We start from the raw sequence: 26,058 nt of genomic DNA, 5'->3' as shown, positions 1-26,058 counted from the left end.
GATACGTGTAATCCTCCAGCTCCCACTGCACACTGCTCCCTCACAGCATCACCGTCTCTGTGATTTCCAAGTATGACTAGGCCTCGATCCTCAGTGCTGATTTATATCCTCCCACTTTGGTGCTTCTGTAACTCCCAGGCATGAGTGAGCCTCATGTTCCTGCTAATTACTCCCTCACATGGTCACTCTCTCTGTGACTCGGTGATGATTTCGCCCCTCCTGCTCTGCTGTTTCTCCAAATCCAAGTCCCAGTCGGCCTCGATCCTCGCTGCTGATTAATATTCTCCCGCTCTGTGGTGCTCACTCTCAGGTTCTCTCCCTTTGTGACTTCCAGGTAATGGTAGGCCTCAAGCCTCAGCTGAGATGTATAACATCCCATTGCACACTGGTCCCTCACAGGATCGCCGTTGTGCCTGGAAGACAGTGGAAAAGAGAAGGATTAGACAGAGCAGAGGGTGTTAAAGTGATTGAGGGAGCTGTTGGGTATGGAACAGATTATCTGGAGAGGTAGGCAGACCTGCAGTGTCTAAAGCAGGTTTCTGGAAGATACATGGAGGTTTGTAGGCACTGAGGGAAGCAAAAGAAATAGAGAGATGGCGGCTTGTTGGTGATGGAGCCTTGTAGAGTCTAAAGGGATTTTTGTGAGCTGCTTACTGAGATGTGAAGACTTCAACAAATTCAAATTGACAGCCAGGGAGTGTTGATTGGCACTGGAGACTGTTGGATGTTACAGAGTTAGAAGACTCGCAGTAACTGGGCTGGGGGGGGGGGGGGGGGGGGGTTACAGATATTTGAAGCACTCGTGGTGTTCAAGGACCCTCAGAACATAAGGAGGTACAGAGAATGGGAGCATTCTAAATAGTGGGATTGCAGGGGCTGGGAGAACTAGGATGGATGAGGAGGATGAAAAGTACCAATGCAGCACAACCAGCCGCTGTAATTCACAGAGATTTAAGGAAGTGAACCTGTGCTGTCATTGAATACAGTTATATGGAGAGTTACAGGTACTGAGGGGTTACAAATTTAGAAAGGAAGAGGTTATGGGTGATCAGAAGTTTAAACAAGAATACAGAAATTTGAGAGATCACTAGCACAGATGGCAATGGAAGTGGTGAGACATTCTGATGAACAATTAGAGTTGTCGGCAGAGGAGGATGTCACATATACAGGAAGAGCTGCATTGTCTGTATGCAGTTACAGATGTGTGGAGTGATGTAGCGCCTGCTGGAGGGGACACAGATAACAACAGTTCCAATGGCTGGTGCAGTGGTTCAGGAAGGCAGCTCACCTCCACCTTCTCAGGGACAACTCCAAATCAACAATACATCCAGTAATGCTCATAACCACGAGTGAATAAATAAATAAATAAAGTATCTACAAAAAGCACTGAGATCACTCAGGCAGGCCCCTTCAGCAGCACTTCACAAACCCGGAACCACTATTCCCTGGAAGAACAGGAGCTCCAGGTGCACGGTAACTTCAGCATTGCCAAGGTGCCCTCCAAGCCACGCTCCATCCTCCTAGCACTGTGTCTGTCCCTACACCTAAAGGACCGCAATGGGTGAGGAAGGCAGCTTCCCACCACCTTCTCCAGGTAATTACAAATGGGAAGGTAATGATGGCCAAGCAAGTGATGGCCACATCACATCAATGAATTTGTACAAGGGAAACTCATGGACTGTTCATGGCCCCTTTGCTTCCTCCACACAACCCACATTCCCATCTCGTTCTGTGTCAGCAACAAACATGGAAGCAGTAGATTTTGTCCATCCATCAAATGCATCGAATCCCTTTGTGAATAGTTGGGGGTCAAGCACTAATCCATTTATTCCCACTTAGTTTTCTGTTAAAGAATTCCCAATCCATGCCAGTACATTCCCTCCAATCCCACATTTGACAATTTTGCTTATCCACATCTTCAGTGGGACCATGTTGAAAGGTTTCTGAAAACCCCGACAAACCATTCCTCCCTTTTATCTACATTGCTTATTCACAGCCAGACAGGAAAACAAACCCAGCAGGGTTTGTGAAATAAAATTTCAGTTTCAGAACAACATGCTTGGCATGGGTAGAGGATTGGCTGATTAGCAGAAGACAGAGTTGGTATAAAGGGGTCGTTTTCACGATGGGAACTGGTGACGTGGGGAACTCCGCAGAGGTCAGTGTTGGGACCACGCTGTTCATGTTACACATTAACTGTCTGGACAAAGGATGCGAAGGGGTACAAGAAATAGTTTTACACGAAAGAGCCCAGGATGAAATGTTTGTCATATGAGAAGCTGGTGAAGTCTCTGAGTCTGTACTTGATGAATTTTCAGAGTTGACGGTGGCAGGATCTCATTCAAACTTACAGAATACTGAGGGGCCTAGATGGAGTGGACGGGGTTGGGGAGATGTTTTCACTGGTGGAGAGACCAGGGCTCAAGAGCACAGCTTCAGAGGGAAGGAACAACCCTTTAGAATGGAGATCTGGGGGAATTTATTCAGCCAGAGGGTGATGAATCTGTGGAACGGTTCCTGCCGTAGGGAGGGTTATAGATGAGGGTGGCATTTACTAGATAGGGTACAAGAGCTGGAGAAGGTTATGGAGATGATTAGATGGATGGAGATACTAGAGGAGCTTACATTGACAGGGTGAGTGATAGTGACGGGAGACTGTTACACAGATAGTGAGTCTTGCAGGAACTGGATTGGGAGAGTCACAGGCACAGGGTTCTACAGATCGGGAGTAATGCAGGGACCTGTTGGATTACACAGATAGGGAGGACTGTGGGGTCTCCACATGTTGAGAGGTTTTCAGGAAGAGGTTACACCGATAAGGAGGGATGTTGGAGCTGTCGTAGTTTACAGAGTTTGGGATGTTTGGAGCTGTTTAATTGTTAGAGGGACATTTTTAGGGTCATTAATATGGAACGCAGAGGGAGAGTTTAGATTTTATTAGATTCCCTACTACAATATGGAATTGGCACTTCGGCCCAACAAGTCCACACCAACTCTCTAAAGAGTAATCCACCCAGACCCACTTCCCTCTGAATGATGCACCTAACGCTCGGTCAGTTTAGAATGGCCAATTTATCTGACCTGCACATCTTTGGACTGTGGGAGGAAACCCATGAAGACACAGAGACAATGTGCCAACTCCATACAGACAGTCACCCGAGGCTGGAATTGAACCTGCGTCTCTGGCGCTGTGAGGCAGCAGTGCTCACCACTGAACCACCCCAAACTGCAGAGCTACACATAGAGAGGGTGTTTGAGGGGCAGGGAGGAGCACACAGAGATGGGAAGTGTTGTTACAGCTGGAAAAGGGTCTGGAGGTGTTTACACAGATAAGGAGTTGGGCCGGGATGGGAGATGGTTACAGAGGTCATGTGGTGCTATAGGCCAGGAGGCAGGAATGTGATCTGGCCTGCAGAAGGTTACAGTGAGATCATGTTCTCTTGGAGCTTGAGGAAGGTACACAGGTGGGTATTTTGGTCCGGGCTGGAGTATTTTACAGAGACAGGATGGACTGTAGTTATTGTGGAAAACTACAGAAATAGAGATGATTGTACTGAGTGCAGGATGCGGTTACTGAGATTGGGCAAATTACCGAGTTTAGAGCAAATTATACATAGGGAGCGTCGTCAGCATTGGAGAAGGTTTCAAATAAACAGCAGGATTATGGGAAGGGTGGAGGTTACAGAAATTGGAACTTTTCTGGGAATTACAAGCATTCAAGACACTGGCACAGATGCGTTGGACCGAAAGGTATGTCTCCTTGCTGTATGACTCTATCACACGACACGACAAAAGCTGCAGTCACTGGCAGCAATTAGACTCTCACAGTGACAGATACCACATGGAGTGAGTCTGAGTGATAGCATCAAATTGCAGGAAGGTATCAGGATCAAACCACGGTCAAGAAGAAGGGGTTTTGATTCATGGTGCACTGGGATCAGTGCTCAGGGATGAGGGAGCTGTCAGTGGGGCAGTGTTATTCTCACTAGACTGTTCATCCAGAATTTAATGACAGTGGCAGGGATACCCATCTGAATGCTCAATATCCTTTCAAGAATGAAATCTGCGATAGGCAGCTGGTCTGACCTACATATGACTCCAGATCCAGAGCAATAGGGTTGACTCTAAGCTGCCTTGTCTAATAGCCTCACAAGGCACTTGGCTCAATGGCAGCTCGGGGTGGGGGGCATGAAATGCTGGCCAGCCAGAAACACTAACATCCCATTGAGTGAATTGAAAACAACATAGTTGGGATCCGTGTCCTGGCAAATTATGTCGGTGGGTTTATGGACAGTGCTTTAATTGACAGAGAAGATGCAGCGACGGGGTTCAGGTGAAAGGAGCTTCCCAATTCCAAAGAGAAAAGGGGACACATTGGAACAGCATGGGAATGTGGCTGAAGACAAGCAGAAAGGAACAGGAAGGGACAGAGGTTAACTAAAATTGTACATCAGTGAATTAGGCTGTGACAGGACATTCTGGGAAAAAGTCAATTACAATGTTCGTTTTTTTGGAATGAACAATGTATCTGTAATAAGGTAATAGACTTGTGACACCGAGATAAATAAGATTTAGTCACCAGGGAGATGTGGTTAGAGGAGAAGCAAAAGGCAGCACATAAATATTCAATCGTACCCATCCTTGAGGGGTCTCAGGGAGTGCAGGATGGGTAACCCTGAGAGTAATGGGTAACAAAGGCATAACAGAGAAAGCATGTGGCCTCAGATGATGCAGCTGAATCAGCCTGAATGCAGATTATGAGTAACGCGTGTCAAAAACACAAGCAAGAGAACAGTGGTTAGGCTGCCTAACAATATTTCATTGCTCAGCCCTGTTTGCACATTCCAGTGAATTCCTGTGTAATGCAATGTGATAATTTTGGGAGACTTCAATCTTTGTCAAAAATGATATTCTCCGAACTCCTCTTCAAGTGTTTGTGTCAGTGTTTCTTTGAATAACACAGTGTGTAAATGACCAGGGACGTGACTATCTCAGATCGACCGTTGGGTGATGAAGCTGAGTGAAGGAGTAATGTCACACTGAGATATCCTCTGGGAAATTGTAGTGTAGTGGAATTCAGTGAGATGATGGACCATAAAGCACACCCTACAATCACAACCAAGCATGTGTTTCATGGGAGAATTGACCAAGGTAAACAGGGGAAACAGTGAAGTTTGTGGCTGGAAATGGACAGTGCTTTAATTGACAGAGAAGATGCAGCGACAGGGTTCAGGTGAAAGGAGCTTCCCAAATCTAAAGAGAAAAGGGGACACATTGGAACAGCATGGGAATGTGGCTGAAGACAAGCAGAAAGGAACAGTGCAAAACATTTAGTCGTAGAGATGTACAGCACAGAAACAGACTCTTCAGTCCATCTCGTTCACGCTGCCCACATACGCTAACGTAATTTTGTCTCACTTGCCAGCACTTGGCCCAAATCGCCCTCACCCCTTCCTGTTCGTATACCCATCCAGATGCCTTTTAGATGCAGTAATAGTACCAGCCTCCACCACTTCCTCTAGCAGTTCATTGCATTCACGCATCACCCTCTGCCTGAAAAAGTTGCCCCTTAGATTCCTTTTATATATTTCCCCTCTCACCCTGAACCTAGGCCGTCCGGTTCTGGACTCCACTACCTCAGGGAAAAGACCTTGTCTGTTAAACCTATCCATGCCTCTCATGATTGTATAAATCTCTATATGGTCACCCCTCAGCCTCAAGTAGCCCCAGCCCATTCAACCTCTCCCTTTAGCTCAAATCTTCCAATCCTGGCAACATCCTTGTAAATCTTTTCTGAAACCTTGCAATTTATCGTTCCGATAGGGAGGAGACAAGAACTGCATGCAATATTCCAAAAATGGCTTATCCAATGTCCTGTACAGCCACAACATGACCTCCTAACTCCTCTACTCAGTGCTCTGATCAGTAAACGCAAGCAGAATAAACACCTTCTTCACTATCCTATTTACCTGGGATTATACTTTCAAGGAACTATGAACCTGGACTCCAAGGTCTCTTTGTTCAGTAACACTCCCTAGGACCTTACCACTCAATGCACCAAGATCCTTCTGTACATCAATGTCCCTCAGTACCCTCACTTTCTTCTTGAATTTGACATGACCTCACACTTGTACAGATTAAACTTAATTTGCCATTTCTTTGCACATCTTTCCAACTGATCAGTAACCTCCTGCAACCTTGGATCTCCTTGCTCTTTCACACCAACTCCACCAATTTTCATATCATCTGCAATAATTATCTTTGTGACTTCCTTTCGTTTCAATTGTGTCAGAGAATGTGTAACCAGAAAATCCCAGCAAGAGCTCACACATTTAAGATGGAGATGAGGAGGAATGTCTTCACTCAGAGGGTAGGGAATCTGTGGGAATTCCTGACTGTCGAGGCTGGGTCATTAAGAATATTGACAGCATAGATAGTCAGATGTTAATGGATCAGGGAAACAAGGGTTTTGTGGAAAAGGCAGGAATGTAGAGTTGGAGAGTATCAGATCCGTCATGATCTGATTGAAGGGCAGAGCATCCTCAATGGGCCAAATGGTCTCATTCTGCTCCGACATCTTATGGTCTTAACTCGAACTCAATATCTGCATTATAACACTATGGGTCTTTCCTCACAAAACTCCTCTAAAATGGGACTATTGGATATTTATTATTACACAGCATTTGAAATCCAATGGATAATTTTGTTGCTGGCTCCTTGATATGATGTTATAGAAAACCATCTCGTATACAATCCAGGATTCCATCCATTACAGTCCTGATACTCATTAGTTATCCAGTCGGGATGGAGACCACTGTCACATACAGTTACTGTACTGCCCTTGCTACAAGTACATTCAGTGTCCTGACTGTAACCATATTGACATTCCCATCACTGGTTGATTCCTTTAAAAGAATTCCAGCCAATGATTTCTGCAGCTGCTTGTTCATTCCCAGCTCCATCCAAATAGTCTCCAAATTTTGATCTTCAGTTCCACGTGGCTATCTCATTAATGCATTAACCCTATCCTTTCTTCACAACTTGTTGGATTTTTGCCTATCCTGCCTAGATCCCAACAACCCTTCAATCGTCCCTTCCCAGCGATGGTCATTCTGCAGCTACATCTCCAGAATGACGGTTCCAGCATATCTATTCACTGTCATTCCATCTGCCTTATGGCGAATGCAGGGTGTCATTCCTCAGTAGTAGGGGGTTAAACAGATGGATAGAGGTTACAGAGATAGGGAGGCTTACAGGGACTTGAGGATTTTCGAGCTAAATCTGGGCAATAATGTTCATGGGACAAAGGGGTTTGCGGATTGGAGGAATTTACAGAGGGAGAGGGAACTGGATTAGATTCTGGAGATAGGGATAGGGATGGATATAGAGAGAGGCAGGCAGACTGAGAGGCACAGATAGGGAGTGTTTCAGTAGGAGATTATTGTGTATATTGACAGAGATATGGAAGGTTGCAGATATTTAAAGATATAAGAAGGCTTCTAGGTTCAGGAGGCTGCATAGATAGGAAGGCAATGGAGAATGCCAGGTTACTGGGCTGGAGACAGTTACACAAATGGGGAGGGTTGCACAAAATGAAAGAGGTTCCTGTGGTCAGGAGGGTTGGTGGGGAGAGGGTGAAGTTTAAATAGATTAAGATCGAAGATTAGTCGAACCATAAGGAGGTTACGATTTTTTTCATAAGTAAGGAAGGGTTGTAAGAGCTGGAGAAGTTTACCCAGATAAGGATGGATGGAGAGGTTAGAGACAAAACACATTTACATGGAGGGTGGCATTGGTAGGAGGAGCTTACAGGGATAGACAGGGATCGGCAATTACAGGGATGAAGGAATTTAGTATCTACTGGTGAAGGCTAGGGATTAGGGTGTCAGGGATTGGAGAACCTGACAGAGACAGACAGCATTGTGTGTACTAGAGGCGATTCCAAATAGAGGAAGGAATATCGGGGCTGTAGTATATTACAGAGATCACTAATAGAGTATGTGCCAAGACTGATGCCTGGGACCTCCTGTGCAGTCTCAGGGAGTTCCGGTACAGCAGAGGTGACAGCAGAGCCCTCACAAGTTGGTGGGAATGAAGCCGAGAATGTTGCTGTTCCTTGCCCAGCATTGTAGCTATGTCCTGTGTTCCAGTCTGAATATAGAAGTCTACTACCTCCACCCTGTGCTGTTTACTATGATTGATCTTACCGGCTTCAGGGTTTACTGAAGACTCCAGATCTCCCTCTCCATCTCTCTGGCTGACCAAGCATCTTCAATGAGGTGATGGATGAGACAGGAGTTAGAAACATCCTGATTACCTGCATGAGAGAGAAATAGAGAGAATGGGAAATTAGACTGATGCAGTGAGGATAACTCATGTAGAGTAGCACTGAGTCCAGCAGAGATCACAAAAATCCCAGTCTCCATCCCTGGTCCGTACTGTGGCGGATCGGAAGATTCTTTTGGCTCTGGATCCGGAGTAGCTGTAAGAGTGAGAGACGCTGACAGGAGCAGCAATTAGACCCACACAGTGAGGGATACCAAATGGAGAGAGACTGAGGGATATCACCAGAGATTTCAGGATCAAACCATAGTGTCAGAAGAAGTGGGTCTGATGCAGTGGGCACTGCTACCAGTACTCAGGGAGGAGTCAGCTATTTTATTGAGATGGTTCAGTGCTGGGACCAATGTGTGTCCTGGGCAATCATATGACCAGGACAATGTAGACTGCTTTAAACTGACACAGACAAGGAGGGACAGGGCTCAGCTGAAAGGAAATTCCCAATTCCATAGAGAAATGTTCAAATATTGAAACATGGGGCTGAGGCTGAGGAAAAACAGGAAGAAACAGGAAGAGACTAAGTTTAACTAAAACTATACATCAGCAGATAGATTTGTGACAGGAATTTGTGATTTCAAAAGTAAATTACTATTTCATAATTTGAATGCACGAAGCATTTGTAATAAGGGATATGCTGGTGTGACTGTGATTTCTATCTAATCACCATCAGGGAGACGTGGTCACAGGGTGAACAAAAGGTGGGGCATTAATATTCACGGCTACACAACATTGTGGTAAGTCAGGCAGAGTGGGAAGGAGAATGGGGAACTCTCATCGTTAGGGATAACAATGGGATTATATGTGGCCTCACACTATCAAACATTAGGAAACCAAATTCTGGGTAATAAGAGTCAGAACACAGAAGGTGAAGGGCAGTGTTAAGGCCCCATTACAGCATTACATTGTGAGGCATGGCATTGGACAGGGAATTATTGGAATTTGAAACAAAGACAGTAGGACAACTGAAAGGGGATTCAACTTCCCTATCTCACCATCTCATTGGCGGTGGGTCACAAACCAGGCTGACTCTCTCCCACTCTCACGGGAGTCTGTGTGTTGCTGTACAGACTGATGTGGCCTTCCACACTTGGGGCAGAAGGTGGCCGTGGGATGGGGTGGGTGGGACGTTGGTGTGACAGCGTGCTCCTTGTGCTGTTTTCTCCTGGATTCCCCTTTTTCTCCACATCAAGTGTCCAGCTGCTCGATGCCGTCCCACTGCTCCTCCCCCACTTTGGACGGTCTTGGTTCAGTAATTCCCAGGATTTACCAGACTTCATTAAGCGATGCACAGAAGACAATTTCTGAAGAAGCCAATGCTTTAGAAATATGGAAGTATTTGTTAAAGGGATCGCTATGGGTCTACTAGCAGGAGGAGTGCAGTCGGAAGGGGAATCAGATGATAGGAAGAGGGAGAGGTGAAGGTGCTGGAGGTGATGAGAGTGTTACAGAGAGGCCAAGGGCCTGAACGGTGTTACAAATACAGTACGGATTGCTGCGCTGGAGGGGATTGCAGTGGTAGGGAGGAACACTTTTTTTTAATGGATTCATTCATTCGATAAGGATGTCACTGATTGAGTCAGCATTCTTTGCCCCACAGCTAATTTCCCAGTGGGCAGCTCAGAATCAGCTATATTGCTATGGGTCTGGATTCACACGTGAGCCATGGTGTCAGATGTCAGGTAACAATGTCAGATGTCCTTCCCTAAAGGACAGACGTGAACCAGTTAAGTTTTTCCAGGTAATCAACACTATTTTTATGGTGGCCTCACTAATGTCCTGTACAGATATAACATGACATGGTATCCCAACTCCTAATCTCATGCACTGACCAATGAAGGTAAGCATCCCAAACATCTGCTTCATCAACCTGTCTATCTGTGACACCACTTTCAAAGAACCTTTTACCTGCATCCCTGGGTCTCTGCCTGTACAAGTCCAGCTCTGGTCAGCTTTACCAGAGTGCAACACTGTGTATTTCTCCACTTGCTATTCCTAAACTCACTGGCCCACTCTCAGATAATCCTCTTCACTGTCCACTTTACCACCACTTCCAGTCTCACTTACAAGCTTGCTAACCATAACTCCTGTATTATCATCCAAACCGTTCATATAAATGATGCACAACAGTGACCCAGTACCGAACCCCATGACACACCGTTGGTCACAGGACTTCAGTTTGAGCAGCAACTCTCTATGAGCATGCTCTGTCTCTTACCGTCAATCCAATTTTGTTTCCAGTTGGTGAGTGATCCCTGGTTATGAGTGATCTAAACTTATTAACCAGTCTGCCGTGCAAAACCTTGTCAAAGGCCTTGCTAAAGTTAATGTGGACATCATCCACTGCTCTGCCAAAATCTATCACTTTTCTACCTCCGCAAACACTCAATCCAATTTGTGAGACATGGTTTCCCGTGCACAAGGTCATGCTGACCATCGCTGATCCATCCTTGCCTTTCCAAATGCATGATGATCCTTTCTCTCAGAATCTCCTCCAACAACTTACCCACCTCTTTTATCAGTCTCACTGGTCTGAGGTGGCTGTTGATGATACAAATATCCCTGTGAGGTGCCCTGTAAATTCCTCCCGAGCTTCTCACAGAGCGCTGGGATACATCTGATCATGTCCCAAGGTTTTATCAACCTTTTTTCATTTTAAACCATCCTGCTATCCAATGTGAACTCTGTTCAATACATCACTATGTATTTTCCCAAGTTCCCGAGCTTCCATGTCTTTCTCCAAAGTAAATCAAAATGCAAAATATTTGTTTCGAACCTCCCCCATCAGCAGTGATTCCTCACAGACAGCCTCATTGACCTTTCAGGGGCCCTATTCTCTCCTGAGCTAATATTTAACCCTTGTTGAAACTTATCAAAATGCTTCCTAAATTTCAAATATACTTCGACCGCTACTAGCCTCCCCCACCCTTATCTATTCTGTCTATTATGGTCACACCAAAATATAGAATCCAACAGATTTTTTTTTAAATTCCCCTTTTATAAAACCACGCATCGCCCATTGCACAGACTGGGAGTATTGTACGCAGTGGAAGAGATCACACTGATAGGGATGGTTTTAAAGACAAAGCAATGTTGAGTAATAATGGGGGTTGCAGTGGTGACAGCAGGTTTCAGCAAGTTGCAGGATATAGACCTGAAGGAGGTTACACAGATAGCATGGCTTTAGGGTCTGATGGGGGCTACACAGTAAAGAGGCTGTAGTAACTGGAGGCAGTTACACAGATAGGGACAGTAATAGTGATAGGCAGACTTCACAAAAACGGGGAAGATTGTACGGCTGCAGGGAACTACAGACATGAGACGAGTTGTATCAACTTGATGATGAACACAGGCAGGGAGGGTTGAGAGGTTTGGAGCAGTTCACCATGATCGACAGGGGCACGGAGACTGGAAATGTTATTGAATTGCAGAAGTTTCAAATCACTGTAGGCAGTCAGAGATCATGATGGAGTGACAATGTCTGCTGGAGTTTCCTCAGATCTGGAGGATTGCAAGGACTTGATGATGTTGTATATGGAAGTAGGGTTGACGGGACTGAAGCTGGGAACAGAGATAGAGGGGTCAGCAGGGGATTACAAATATGGTGGGTAGTGGTCTCTGGTGGAAGTTCCACATAGAGGGATGTTTTGTGGAACTGCAGGATCCTGCAGAGATGTGGAGAGCTGGAGGGGTTTCACTGAGCAAAGAAGATTGGGAGGGGTGGAGCACTTTACTGTGATAAGGATGTTGTTAGGTTGGGGAGGTTTACACAGACAGGGATTGTTTAGGGACCGGAGCAGATGACAGAGGTAAAGACGGTTGTACAGATGGGAAGAACATACAGACATAAGGAGGGTAGTCGTGACAGTAGATGTTTATAGATACAGGAAGGTTTGGGTTGTGAAGGTTATTTAGACATGGAGGATGTGGAATCAGACAGATTTTCCAGGAGATAACAAGGGCAATTTTGGTTGGAGAGAGTTTCACAGATAAGAGAGCATTACTAATCTTTTACAGTTGGTCAAAGTGGGAAGTGTTGTGGGGGACGGTGACATTTACACAGATAGGGGTGTAAGAGCTGGAGAAGGTTATAGAGATGGGCGGATAGATAGAGAGACTGGAGGAGCTTGCATTGATAGGGAGTGTGCTGGCGACGGTTGGATGTCACGCAGATAGGGAAGTGGATTGGATGAGTCAGGCATTGGAGCGGGTTCTACAGATCGGAATGCTGCAGGGACCTGAGAGGATTGTAGGGTCTTCACAGATTGTGTCAATCAGTCTGGTGAGCTAGGTGAGGTAGATATGGAAAGCTTAAATCCAATGTATACCATTTTCATTTTCCGGACCAGAACTTCAATATCCCTCATAAGCCACGAATCCCTAAACCTGCCAGCTTTTCCCTTCACTCTAACAGGGAAAAATTTGTCCTGGATTCTTAATATCAGACTTTTAAAAGGCTCCCATTTGCCAGTCATTCCTTTTCCTTCAAACAGACTCACCCAGTTGACGGTAGCATGATGTGGAGGAGCCGGTGGTGACTGGGATGGGCAAAGTTAAAAATCACACAACCCCAGCTTCCAGTCCAGTGGGTTTATTTGGGAGCGATTGGTTTTGGTTCGCTGCTTTATCAGGTGGTTATGGAGCACAATCATAAGGCACAGAATTTATAGCAACAGGATTGCAGTGTCATGGAATGTAATAACAAACACATTTAGTTTAAGTTTTCATCTTTTAGGATGATCATCTGCACTTTGAAAGCTGGTGCTGTGAGATAAACCTGTTGGAGTATAACCTGGTTTTGTGTTATTTTTAATTCACCCAATCGACCTCTGCTCGATCCTGACTAATGGCCCCAAACCTGGCCCTACTCCAGTTTCACACCTTAATCTGTGGATCTGTCTGATCTTTTTCCATAACTATGTTAAAACGAAGACAGTTGTGGTCACTGGACCCAAAGTGCTCTCCCACTGACACTTCAGTCACTTGCCCGACCACGTTTTCTGAGGGGAGGTCCAGTGTTGCACCCGCCTGAGTAGAGTTGGGCCTTGTTAGAGTTGCATCTTGATTTAGGAAACGTTCTTGGACACATTTGACAAATTGCACTCAGTACGGGCCTTTTACTCTCTGGGTGGTCCAGTCAATACTGGGAAAATTAAATTCTCCAACCAATACTACTCTATTATTCCGACTGTTATCACCAATCTCTCTACACATCAGCTCCTCTAGTACCTGCTGGCTATTTAGGGGTCTATAATACCATCCCAACAGAGTGACCACCCCTGGTTTGTTTCTAAGTTCTAAACATGTGGCCTCATTTGTTGACTCTTTGAGCATATCCTTTCTAATCACTGTTGTTATGTCCTCCCTTATCAAAAGGACAACTCCCCTCCTCACTTACTTGTCCTTCTGTCCCGCCTGTAGTTTCTGTATCCTCGAACACTGAGCTGCCAGTCCGGCCCTTCTCTCAGCCATGTTTCTGTTATGGCTATAATATCCCAGTCCCCAGAGCAAATCCATGCTCTGAGCTTATCTGCCTTACCAGTCAGGCCTCATGCGTTGAAATAAATGCCCTTTAAACCAGAGGTCTTTTCCCTCCCTCGTCTGTGCCCCTAGATATCCTGAATAGGAAACTTGCTTTTGATGGCTAATGTATTTTCCGCTGACTTTTCGATGGTCCCTCTCTTAGTCAGAGTCCCAACCTCCTGCCAAACTAGTTTAAACCTCCCAGGGTAACACGAGCAAATCTCCCCGCAGTGATACTGGTGCCCCTCTGGTTCAAGTCTAACCCATCCCCCCCGCCCCATTCAGGTCACTTCTACCCCAGAAGAGATCCCAATGATCCAAGAACTGAAAACCCTGCCCCCTCCAACAGCTCCTCAGGCATACATCCACCCCCCCGGCCTATCTTTCTATGTCTATCCTCACTGGGGCATGTGGCACTAGGAGTAATCTAGAAATCACTGCCCTTGAGGTCCTGCTTTTTAACTTCTTACCTAACGCCTGATACTCATTTCACAGGAGCCGATCCCATTGTGTTCATGAAGAGAGAGTAGTAAAGGCCGCAAGCCCAGCGAATACAGATCAGGCGATATCGTGAGTTTGATGAAGAAAACACAGTGCAATAAAACCAGGTGAAGCCATTCACAAGGATAGGGAGTGCAACGGGGTCCTTAGAAATGGCTGTGAAATATCCTTGTCAGATACTATGAAGGAAAAGCCACAAGGTACTTTGTCAGTATAGTTAGAATAAAAGGGTAACTGAGGAAAGGGTGAGGCCTATTAGAAACCAAATAAACAACCTGTGCATGGAGCCAGAGGAAGTAGGTGAGGTCTTCAATTAATACTTCCCATCTGTATTCATGCAGGAGAAAGACATTGTAGCCGGGGATTTCAGACGGGGAAGGTGAGGTTCTATAACATGTTAAGATCAATAAGGAGGAGGTACTAAATATTTTCACAGGCATAAACAGGTGGAGAACTCCCCAGTGCCCAATGAAATGTATCCCAGGCTGCTATGGGAAGTAAGAGAGGAGATTGCAGGGGCCTGGTGGATATATTTAATACTTTGCTGGCCACAGGTGAAGTGCCGAATGACTGGAGGATCACGAATGTGGTTCATTTTTTTTTTCTTTCGTTTGGTGTGTGATCAAAACAGTGAAGGGGAGGGTAGGAATCTCCTGTTTATTTTTTTTCTCTTTTTTGCAGGGGACTGCTGCGTGCGGCACCCTGATCTCCTGTTTTTTTTCTCTTAAATTTAACCCCCACACTACCACCTAAGTGCGGTACGAATGTGGTTCATCTGTTCAGGAAGGGCAGCAGGGATAGGCCAGGTAATTACAGAGCAGATAGTCTGACAGCAGGGGATGGGATATTATTGGATACCACTCTGAGGATGAATCAACGCTTGCAAATGCAAGGATCAAAAGGAAAGAGCCCATGGGATCCAAAGCAAGTTGGCAAATTGGATACAAAATAGGTGGATAATCTTTTTCGTGTTTGAAATTGTTTCACCAGCGGGTGTACCACAGGGATCTGTGCAGGAACGATCACTGGTTATTCTGGGGAATAATAACTTCGATGTGAAAGCAGAAAGTATCATTAGTCGGTTTGCAGATGACATGGAAGGTGAGGGTGTTGTTCACAGTGAGGGGAATGGTCTCAGGCTACAGTCTGATGACGATCAGATGATAATCTGAGCAGAGTGTCGTTCTGATCGATGTGAGGTCAGACCCTGTGGGAGGTATGATAAGCGAAGGACAGACGTAATGAGTGTTCGGACCTTGCGGAGTACTGAGGAACACAGGGACCTGAATGGACAACTCAAAGATCGCTGAAGGTGTCAGCACAGGTGGACCGGGTGGGAAAGGCACCTGAACTGGGAGCGGGAGGGGGACCCATATCCTAGTGGGGCAAATTGCTGGAGCTGCTAGAGAGGATACAATCTAATCTGGCAGGGTGTTGTATCTTAAACAGTCGAAGGATCAGAAAGAAGATTGAGGCTGGTACACAAGTTAAAGAGAGCCATTTCAAGAGATAAGGCAGGAAAGTACATAGCAGGGAATGGGCGAAAACTGATGATTAAACTGCATTTATTTCAATGCAAGGGGCCTGACAGCTAAGGAAGATGAACTCAGGACATGGATTTGAACATGGGACTGGGAGATTATAGTTATTACAGAAACACAGCTGAGGGAGGGGCAGGACTGGCAGTTCATTGTTTCAAGGTAGAGGGACTGCAGGAAGCATCGAAGGGGAGGCAAGAGAGGACGCGTGGTGATGTGTTTTGATTGCATTAATCATCATAGCAGTACTTAGAGAGGATATTCCTGTGGGATCACCCAGTGAAGCTATGTTAGTGGAACTGAGAAATAAGAATGGGTCATCACTCCAATTTGATTGTCCTACTAATCCCTAATAACAAGTGCCAAACTGAGGAACAAATATGTCGGGAGATCTCAAATGTCAATCATAATAATGGGGCTGTTATGATAGATGTTTTTTTAACTTTCCAGCGTTTGCAAGGGAAGAATTTGGTAATTAATTTCCAGTAAACTCCCAATCAATATATAAACGGCCTGAAAACAGAATTGGGCAAAACCTGACCTCCCTTTGGGAAACAAGGTCGGGAAAGGGACTGAGGCATTAGTGGGAAAGCATTTTGCCAAAGTGACCACAGTTCTAGTAGTTTGAAACAGCGATGGAAAAGGACAGGCCTGGTCCATAGGTTCAAGTTATAAAATGGGGCCAGACCAATCTTGATCGTATCAGCCAGGAACTTTCAAAAGGTGATTGGGGAGTCTATTTGCAGGGAAAGGGAAGTCTGGCAAGTGAGAATATTTTAAAAGTGAGTTAAATTGAGCGATCAGCGCCAGCATGTTCCTGTTTGTGTGCAGGTCAATGCTGACAGCGTTCGGGAACACTGGCTGTCTACTGAGGGTCTGGTCAAGGAAAAGGGGCCACATGTCAGATATAGCCAGCTGGATCAAGGGAATCCCTGAGGATCACAGGGGCTGTAGGATGGAAATCAGGAATGCTAAAAGAGGACATGAAATTGCCTCGGCAAAGAAGGATGAGTAAAATCCAAAACTGATTTTAGATAATATAGATACAATAAGAGTAAACGATTAACTCGGGACAAAGTAGAGGCCCTTAAAGATCAATGAAGCCGTCGATGTGCAAGACCTCTGGATATGGCTAAGATCCTAAACAATTTGTTCATTCTAGGACTTACTGTGCACCAAGACTGGGGAACTCAGATTACTAGGTTACAACACAATTGGAGTACTCTGTGCAATTCTCGTCTCCCTGCTGTCAGAAGGATGTTGTGAACTTGAAAGGGTTTCGAAAAGATTAATAAGATGTTTCCAGGGTTGTTGCTGAATAGGTTGGGGCTATTTTCCCTGGAGCATCGGAGACTGAGGGGTGAACCTACAGACATTTATATAAACATATTTATATACATTTACCCCTTCACCTAACACTATGGGCAATTTAGCATGGCCAATTCACCTAACCTGCACATTTTGGACTGTGGGAGGAAACTGGAACACCCGGAGGAAACCCACACAGACACGGAGACAATGTGCAAACTCCACACAGACAGTTGGCTGAGGCAAGAATTGAAGCCAGGTCTACTGGTACTCTGAGGCAGCAGTGCTAACCACTGTGCCATCGTGCCACCCCAAGCAGGGGAGTGGAGAAAATCCTGGTAGTTATAGACCTGTGAGCCTTACTTTGATTCTGGGTAAACTGTTGGAAAGGCTTGTAGGGGGTAGGATTTATAATCATCTGGAGATGAGTTAGTTGATTAGGGATAGTCAAAACGGTTTTGTGAGGGGCAGGTCGTGCCCTCACAAACCTTATTAAGTTCTTTAAGAAGGTAAACAAAGAGATGGATGAGGATAAAGCAGTTGATGTGGTATATATGTATTTCAGTAAGGCTTTTGTTAAGGTTCCCCATGGTAGGCGATTGCCGATAATACGGAGGCATGGGATTGTGGGTGATTTAGCAGTTTGGATCAGAAATTGGTGCACTGAAAGAAGGCAGAGGGTAGTGGTTGATGGGAAATATCGATCCTGGAGTTCTGTTACTGGTGGGTACTTCCAGGATGTGTTTTGGATCCACTGTTGCTGTCATTTATATAAATGTCCTGTATGAGGGCATTGAAGGATGGGTTAGTAAATTTGCAGAAGACACTAAGGTCGGTAGAGTTGTGGATAGTGACGAAGGGTGTTGTAGGATACAGAAAGGTATAGATAAGCTGCACAGCTGGACTGAATGTTCGCAAATGGAGTTTAATGTGGAAAGGTGTGAGGCGATTCACTCTGGAGGGAGTAACAGGAAAAAAGGGTACTAGAATAATGGTAAGATTGTTGGTAGTGTAGATGAACAGAGAGATCTCTATGTCCATGTACAGAGATCATTAAAAGTTTCCACCTAGGTTTATGGGTTTTATAAGAAGGCATTCAGTGTGTGAGCTTGTCTTGGTAGAGGGATTGAGTTTCTGAACCATTAGATCATGCTGCAGCTATACAAACTTCTGAGTGTGGCCACATTTGTTCACACTGCATTACCGGATGGATGTGTAAGTTTAGAAATGATTCAGAGGAGATTTACTAGGAAGTTACGCAGTATGGAGGGAAGGTCTTATGAGGAAAGGCTGAGGGACTTTAAGCTGTTTTTGTTCAAAAGAATGTGTTTGAGGTCAATTAATTGAGACAAATAAGATAATCAGCAGGTGAGATGGGTTGGACAGTGAGAGCCTTTTCTCTTGGATGGCGATGCCTACCACAAGGGGAGATACCTTTACATTGAGGTAGATATTAACATGAATAAATAGATATGGGACAGATGCCAGAGGTAGGTTTTTTACTCAGATTAGTCGGGGCATGGAATGCATTGCCTGCAACAGTGGTAGACTCGCCAACTTTAAGGGCATTTAAACAGTCATTGGATAGACATATGGACAAGAGTTGGAATAGTGTTGGTTACTTGGGCTTCAGATTGGTTCCACACGTTGGTGCAAAATCGAAGGCCGAAGGGCCTGTAATGCGCTGTCATGTTCTGTGTTCCAGTGGGCAAAAATATGAGATGGGAGAGGAAAGACATAAAATCGATTTTAGGAGAAAAGTTTCCACACAGAGGATGGTGCAGTTATGGAATAAATGTTCAGGGGAAGTGGTAGAGAAATGTTCAATTTGGGGGGAGGAGAAGTTTGAAGGGATACAGGTCAAATGCAGGGAAACGCGACTCGTTCATGGACACTGGTCAGCATGGACTAGTTTGGTTGAAGGAAAAGTTTCCGTGGTGCATGGTCTCCAGTTATTGGAGGAGGAGACTACCGAGAAAAGGCATGTTGTGGACACTGAAGCAATTTACAGCGATAGTGATGGTAGTCCGGAATTCAGTACATTTCAAATATGTGGAGGGAAAATCGGGCTAGGAGATCACAGAGATAGGAACTGTTATAGGAGTTACAAATTATTGAAGACACTGCTGAATAAGCCATGCCATAGATACAGTATTACAGAGTAGTGAGTCTTAGTACAACAGAACTTACAGCAGGAGTGGTGATTGAGCGTGTGGTATGTGTGAACTGTGCTCCCCATCGAGCACTGTATCTGTGTCATGTCCTGTTAGCCGATATTTGGAGCCCTCTCATTGCTCTCTGCTCTGTGCACTGTGAGTGATCTTACCTCACTGCAGGATAAATTGAAGGTTCCAGATCTCCCTGCCCTTTGTCTCTCTGGCTGACCAACCATTTTCAATGTGGTGATGGACGAGACACCCAGCAGTTGGGCAGTCTACTGAGTCAGGACCTTCCTGAGTACCTCCAGGAGACAGAGAAATAGAGAGAGACAGAGAAATAGAGAGAGACAGAGAGAGAGAGACAGAGAGAGAGAGACAGAGAGAGAGAGACAGAGAGAGAGAGACAGAGAGAGAGAGAGACAGAGACAGAGAGAGACAGAGAGAGACAGAGAGAGAGACAGAGAGAGACAGAGACAGAGAGAGAGAGAGAGAGAGAGAGAGAGAGAGAGAGAGAGAGAGAGAGAGAGAGAGAGAGAGAGAGAGAGAGAGAGAGATAGTAAGTGATATCACCAGAGTACTGGAAGATATCAGGATCACATAATTATGTTGGAAGAACAGGTTTCGCTTCATCATGCACTGGTATAACCGGTCAGGAATGAGCAACGTGTGAGCAGGCGAAGTGATGGCCGAGGGGTATTATTGCTAGAGCATGTATCCCAAACCTCAGCTAATGTTCAAGGAGGCAGGTTGGAATCCCACCATCTGAAATGGTGGAATTTGAAATCAATAATTTTAAAAATAGTAATTAACAAACCACAAATAAGTATGAGACCATTGCTGATGTACAAATAAACCCAAAAACTTGTCCTTTCGAGAAAGACATCTGCCCATCCTGACGTGGTCTGCACGACATCCCCACAACAAAGTGTGTGCCTCTCAAAGACCCTCTGAAATGGCTGAGCAAGCAACTCAGATCAAGGGCAACTAGGGCTGGGCAAGAAAGGCTGGTCAGCCAGAGACACCCACATCCCATGCCTGATTTAATAAATAATCCATTAGGATGGTCCCACTGGAAATGTTCTGGGATCAGTGTCCTGGCCGATCATGTCAGTAGGTTTATGGACAGGGCTGAAAATGTGTTGCTGGAGAAGCGCAGCAGGTCAGGCAGCATCCAGGGAACAGGAGAATCGACGTTTCAGGCATAAGCCCTTCTTCAGAAATCTTATGCCCTAAACGTCGATTCTCCTGTTCCCTGGATGCTGCCTGACCTGCTGCGCTTCTCCAGCAACACATTTTCAGCTCTGATCTCCAGCATCTGCAGACCTCACTTTCTCCTTATGGACAGGGCTTTCAACTGACAGAGAGGATGCAGGGACAGGCTTCAGGTGAAAGGAGCTTTCTAAATCCAGAGAGAAAACGTGGAACAGCGGAACAGTATCGGAATGTGGCTGAAGACAAACAGAACGGAACAGGATAGGGCAGAGTTTAACTAAAATTGTACATCAGCGAATAGATTTGTGACAGAAAATTGTGGCAAAGAGTAAGTTGTGTTTTATTTTGAAGGGACAAGGTCGCTGTAATAAGGAAGATGGATTTGAGACACAGAGATAAAAGAGATTTAGACAGCTGGGAGACATGAATACAGGATGAACAAAAATACTCAGTGATTCACAATCTTGTGCAAACTCAGGCAAAACGGACAACGCAAACAATAATGGATAACAAAGGCATTACAGAGAAAGCATTTGGCCTCAGATGATGAAGTAGATTCAGTCTGAATATAAATTCTGGCTACTACTTGCCAAGGACACAAGCAGCAGAACAGTTTTAGCAACCGAACAGCATTCCATTGCTCATCACTGCATTACACAGGAACTCATTGACATTTTTTAACAAGGGCATTGTGATAATTTTGCAAAACTTCAATACTTGTATAATCTGAGACAATCACACGGGCAGCATTGATATTGGAAGAGGATTTCGGACAATTTTTTTCAGTGTTTCTTTGAAAACCACATTGTGCAACTGTTAAGGGACATAACTATCGCAGAGCGGCCGTGTAATGAAACTTAGTGAATGAGTAATGTCACCTGCAGAGATCCTTCGGGAAATTGTGATAAAGTGCAGTTTAAAGAAATATAAAGTTTTAAAGTGAATCACAGAAAGGACAAGCTACAACTAGAAACAAAAAATAGCCAATTATATGAGTTTGAGAGGAGAACTGACCAAGGTAAACAGGCTAAACAGACTGAAATATGTGCCTGTCAATGAACAGTGGAAGACATTTGAAGGAACATGGTAAATCACAACAGAAGGTCATTCGATTGAAACAGTAAAAACCTCAGCAAGAAATTCCCACTGATCCCTTACTCAGGACAAAAGGGATCATACTAGGTTATGAGGCTGAGAAGATCACCAAAAAGTACTTAAAATCCTGAAATGAGAGTGTGTTTTAGGAGTAAATGTTAATGGATTGTAATGGGTCTGCTCGCAGGAGGAGGGCTGTGGGAAGGGGAGCCACGGTCAGGGTTCATTGACATGATAGGAACAGGGAGAGGTGAAGGTGCTGGAGGTGGTCAGAGTGTTACAGAGAGTGGTCAGGGTGTTACAAAGCCAGGACGGATTGCTGCCGCTGGAGGAGTTTGCAGAGGTACGGAGGGACATAGGTATTTTTATATATTCATTCATGGGATGTGGGTGTCACTGCCTGGACTAACATTCTTTGACGCCGTGCTAATTACCCAGAGGGTAGCTCAGAGTCAGCCATATTGCTGTGGGTCTGGAGTCACATGTCGGCCAGACCAGTTTAGAATATTTGATGTCCTTCCCTAAAGGAGGTTAGTGAACTAGATGAGTTCTTCCTACTGATCAACAACGTTTTAATGGTGGCCCCACCAATGTCTTTTACAGCCACAACATGACATCCCAACTCTTACTCTCAATGCTCTACCCAATGAAGGTAACCACCCCAAACACCTGCTTCACCAGCCTGTCTACCTGTGACACCACATTCAAAGAACTGTGTACATGGGTCACTGGGTCACTGACTGACAACAATACCCAGGGGCCGAGCATTAACTGTACAATTCCCACCCTGGTTTGTTTCACCAAAACGGAACACTTCACATTTATTTAATTAAACTCCATCTGCTATTCTTCAGCCCACTATCCCAGCAGTACTGTTCATCCTGTTGAATCACAGATACCTTCTTCACTGTCCACTTTACCACCAAAAACCTTACTTACCAGGAAACCAATATTCCCATCCAAACCATTTATCCAAATAACAAACAACAGGGGACCCACTACACCGCTGGTCACATGCATCCAGTCAGAAAAAACAACATGTATCCCATCACCCTCTGTCTCATACCATCAGGCCAATTTTGTATCCAGTTCCCTCGTTCCTCCTGAATGCCATATCCTTTTTGCAATGATCTGAGCTTATTACCCAGTTTATCAGACAGAACATAGAACACAGAACAGTTCAGCCCAAGACCCTTCGGCCATGACTTCAAGCCTATGTTTTATCCAACTGTAAGATCAAACTAACCGACATACCCTTCATTTTACTATTATCCATGTGTCTATCCAAGAGTCTATTAAATGTTTCGAAAGTATCTAATTTTACTACCACCTTTGACAGTGCATTCCAACCACCTACCATTCTCTATGCTCTTATCCATCCTCCAATCACCTTAAAATTATGCCGCCTTGTAATAGCCATTTATTCCATAGGAGGAAAAGTCTCTCACTATTCACTCACTCTGTGCTTCGCATCACCTTGTTCACGGAACAGGAGAATCGACATTTCGGGCATAAGACTTTCTTCAGGATTCCAGAAGAAGGGCTTATGCCCGAAACGTCGATTCTCCTGTTCCCTGGATGCTGCCCGATCTGCTGCGCTGTTCCAGCAACACATTTTCAGCTCTGATCTCCAGCATCTGCGGACCTCACTTTCTCCATCACCTTGTTCACCTCTACCAGTTCACCTTACCCCCTTCTTCACTCCCATGAGAAAAGCCTTAGCTCCCTCAAACTTTTTTTAGTAAGAACTGCCTTCCATTCCAGGCAGCATTCTGGTACATCTCCTGTGTACACTCTCTAAAACTTGCACATCCTTCCTGTAAACAGGGGACCAGAACTGAACACAATATTCCAAGTGTGGTCTCACCAGGACGCTATAAACATGCAGTAAAACCTTCCGGCTCTTAAAATCAATCCCCTTCTAAGGGGAACCAACACAACATATGCCTTTTTAACAACCCTACCAACGTGCGTGGCGATTTTGAGGGATCTATGGACACGGACCCCATGATCTCTCTGTTCCTCCGCACTGCCAAGTATTCTGCCTTTCACCCCGTATTCTGTATTCAAATTCGACCTTCCAGGATGAATCACTACACACTTTTCCAGATTGGACTCCATCTGCCACTTCCAGCCCAGCTCTGCGTCCTGTCAATCTCCCATTGCAACCTACAACAGCCCTCCACATTACCCACTACTCCACCAACCTTCATGTGATTGGCAAACTTACTAACCCACTCTCTAACATTCACATCCAAGTCATTTACAAAAATCACAAAGAGCAAAGTCCCAGAGCCGATTGTTACAGAACACCACTGGTCACTGAGCTCTAGGCTCAATACTGTCCATCTGCTGCCACCCTGTGTCTTCTCTGGGCCATCCAATCCTGTATCCAGACAGACAGATTTCCCTGTATCCCAATCATCCTTTTCTGAATGATCCATCAACGTATTCTGTCATATCCTCAAAGAATTCAATAAGATTTTTGAGGCATGACCTGCCCCACACAAACCCATGCTGACTGTCACTAATTTAACTATGGTTTTCCAAGTAGTCATAAATCCTGCCTTTAGGGTCCTCGTCAATAATCTGCACACCACAGACATTAGACCAAATCTGTAATCCCCAGAATTCTACCTCCGTAACATGGCCTGGACTCTACAAATCTTCTCTCCTCTGCCATGTTCCCCAGAAGGGCACTGAAGGGTGGTAAGTGTTACAGAGATAGGGACGGATATCAGGACAGGAGGATTTTGCAGACATTAGGAGGGTTGCAGTACCAAAAGGAGGCTTCAGTAGTTGTGAGGTTTCATGTTGATGAAGGCATTTGAGGAGGGAGGGAGGGAGGATTGTAGGGAAATGAGAGGTTTCACAGTTTAATTGCTTTGTTAGGACTGTAAGAGGTTCCTGAGTTGGGGAGGGTGTAAGCACTGGTGGATATTACATAAACATGTGGTTTTAGTTGCAATGCAGGAAGAGGATTCAGGAGGCTGGAGAGTATGGGGTCTGAACGAGGTTATACAAATGGGAAGGGTTGTCAGGAGTGCAGCTGTTTACAGAGACAGCAATGGTCTGATCTGGAGCAGAGGACCCAGATTGGGAGGGATATGGGAACTGGAGGTGGTTTGACAGGGAGGGAGGACCATAGGCCCACAGGAGGTTACAGAAATATGGAGAGCTGTAGGGCTGACGGATTCATGGAGTTGGGAATGTTGGGAGGGATAGAGAAATTTACAGGGATAAGGATGCTTGTAGGACAGGGCTGGATTACACAGACAGTGACTGTTTTAGGGAACTGACCAGATTACAGAGATAAAGAGGTTTGTATCATCTGGCGAAACAAACAGAGATATGGAGGGTCATCGTGACTAAAGATATTTACAGATATAGGAAGGCTTAGGTTCTGGGGGTTATTTAGACATGGAGGCTGTGGAATCTGGATTGGTTTTTGAGAGATTGGGGTAGCAAGTTTGTTTGGAGACAGTTTCACAGATAAGAGAGCATTGCACAAACAGGAGGAAGTTCCTGCGGTAGGGAGGGTTCGAGTGGAGAGTGATGTTTCAACATATAGGGTTAAGAGCTGGAGAAGGTTATAGAGATGGGTAAATGGATGGAGATACAGGAGGAGCTTACATTGACAGGGTGGGTGATAGTGTTTCAAGGTGGAGATGCTACAGGAAGGATCGAAGGGGAGGCAAGAGAGGACGTGTGGTGGTGGGTTTTCATTGCATGAATCATTACATCAGTACCTAGAGAGGATATTCCTGTAGGATCACCCAGTGACGCTATGTTAGTGGAACTGAGAAATAAGAATGGGTCATCACTCTGACACGATTGTCCTAATGACCCCGAATAATCAGTGGCAGACTGAGGAACAAACATATCAGGAGATCTCAAATATCGATCATAATAATAGGCCTGTTATGGTTGGGGTTTTTAAACTTTCCAAACCTAGACATGGACTGCCAGTGTTCAGTGTTTGCAAGGGAGGAATTTGGTAATTGTGTTCCAGAAAACTCCCAATCCATATGTAAATGGCCTGAAAAGAGAAAGCGGGAAAACCTGACATCCCCTTGGGAAACAAGGTAGGGAAAGGGACTGAGGTGTGAGTGGGAAAGCATTTTGCCAAAGTGACTCAAGCCTATTAGTTTGAAAATAGCGATGGAAAAGGACAGGGCAGGTCCACAGGTTCAAGTTATAAAATGGGGCCAGACTAATCTTGATAATATTAGCCTGGAACTCTCAAAAGGTGATTGGGGAGTATATTTGCAGGGAAAGGGAAGTCTGGCAAGTAAGAATATTTTAAAACTGAGATAAATTGAGCGAACACCACCAGCATTTTCCTGTTTATGTGCAGGCCAATGCTGACAGCATTAGAAAACATT

At 45.1% G+C, this 26,058-nt stretch overlaps 1 long non-coding RNA gene across 4 annotated transcripts in view; it reads right to left on the bottom strand.

The window, feature by feature from the left end:
• Positions 1-235: 235 nt before the first annotated feature.
• The window catches only part of LOC122552135 (uncharacterized), a 68,829-nt gene continuing 43,006 nt past the window's right edge, over positions 236-26,058 (bottom strand). For all 4 annotated transcript variants that reach the window (XR_015755176.1, XR_015755175.1, XR_015755177.1 and 1 more), the window contains 2 exons: positions 8,208-8,317; positions 236-413 (listed from right to left, as the gene is read on the bottom strand). This is a non-coding gene — a long non-coding RNA (uncharacterized LOC122552135). The remainder of the gene's footprint in view (positions 414-8,207; positions 8,318-26,058) is intronic.

This window comes from Chiloscyllium plagiosum, unplaced genomic scaffold (assembly GCF_037043375.1).
Source record: "Chiloscyllium plagiosum isolate Xiang-an unplaced genomic scaffold, Cpla_swu_hap1 HiC_scaffold_49, whole genome shotgun sequence".
NCBI lineage: Eukaryota > Metazoa > Chordata > Chondrichthyes > Orectolobiformes > Hemiscylliidae > Chiloscyllium > Chiloscyllium plagiosum.
This window is presented reverse-complemented; position numbering and strand designations above follow the sequence as displayed.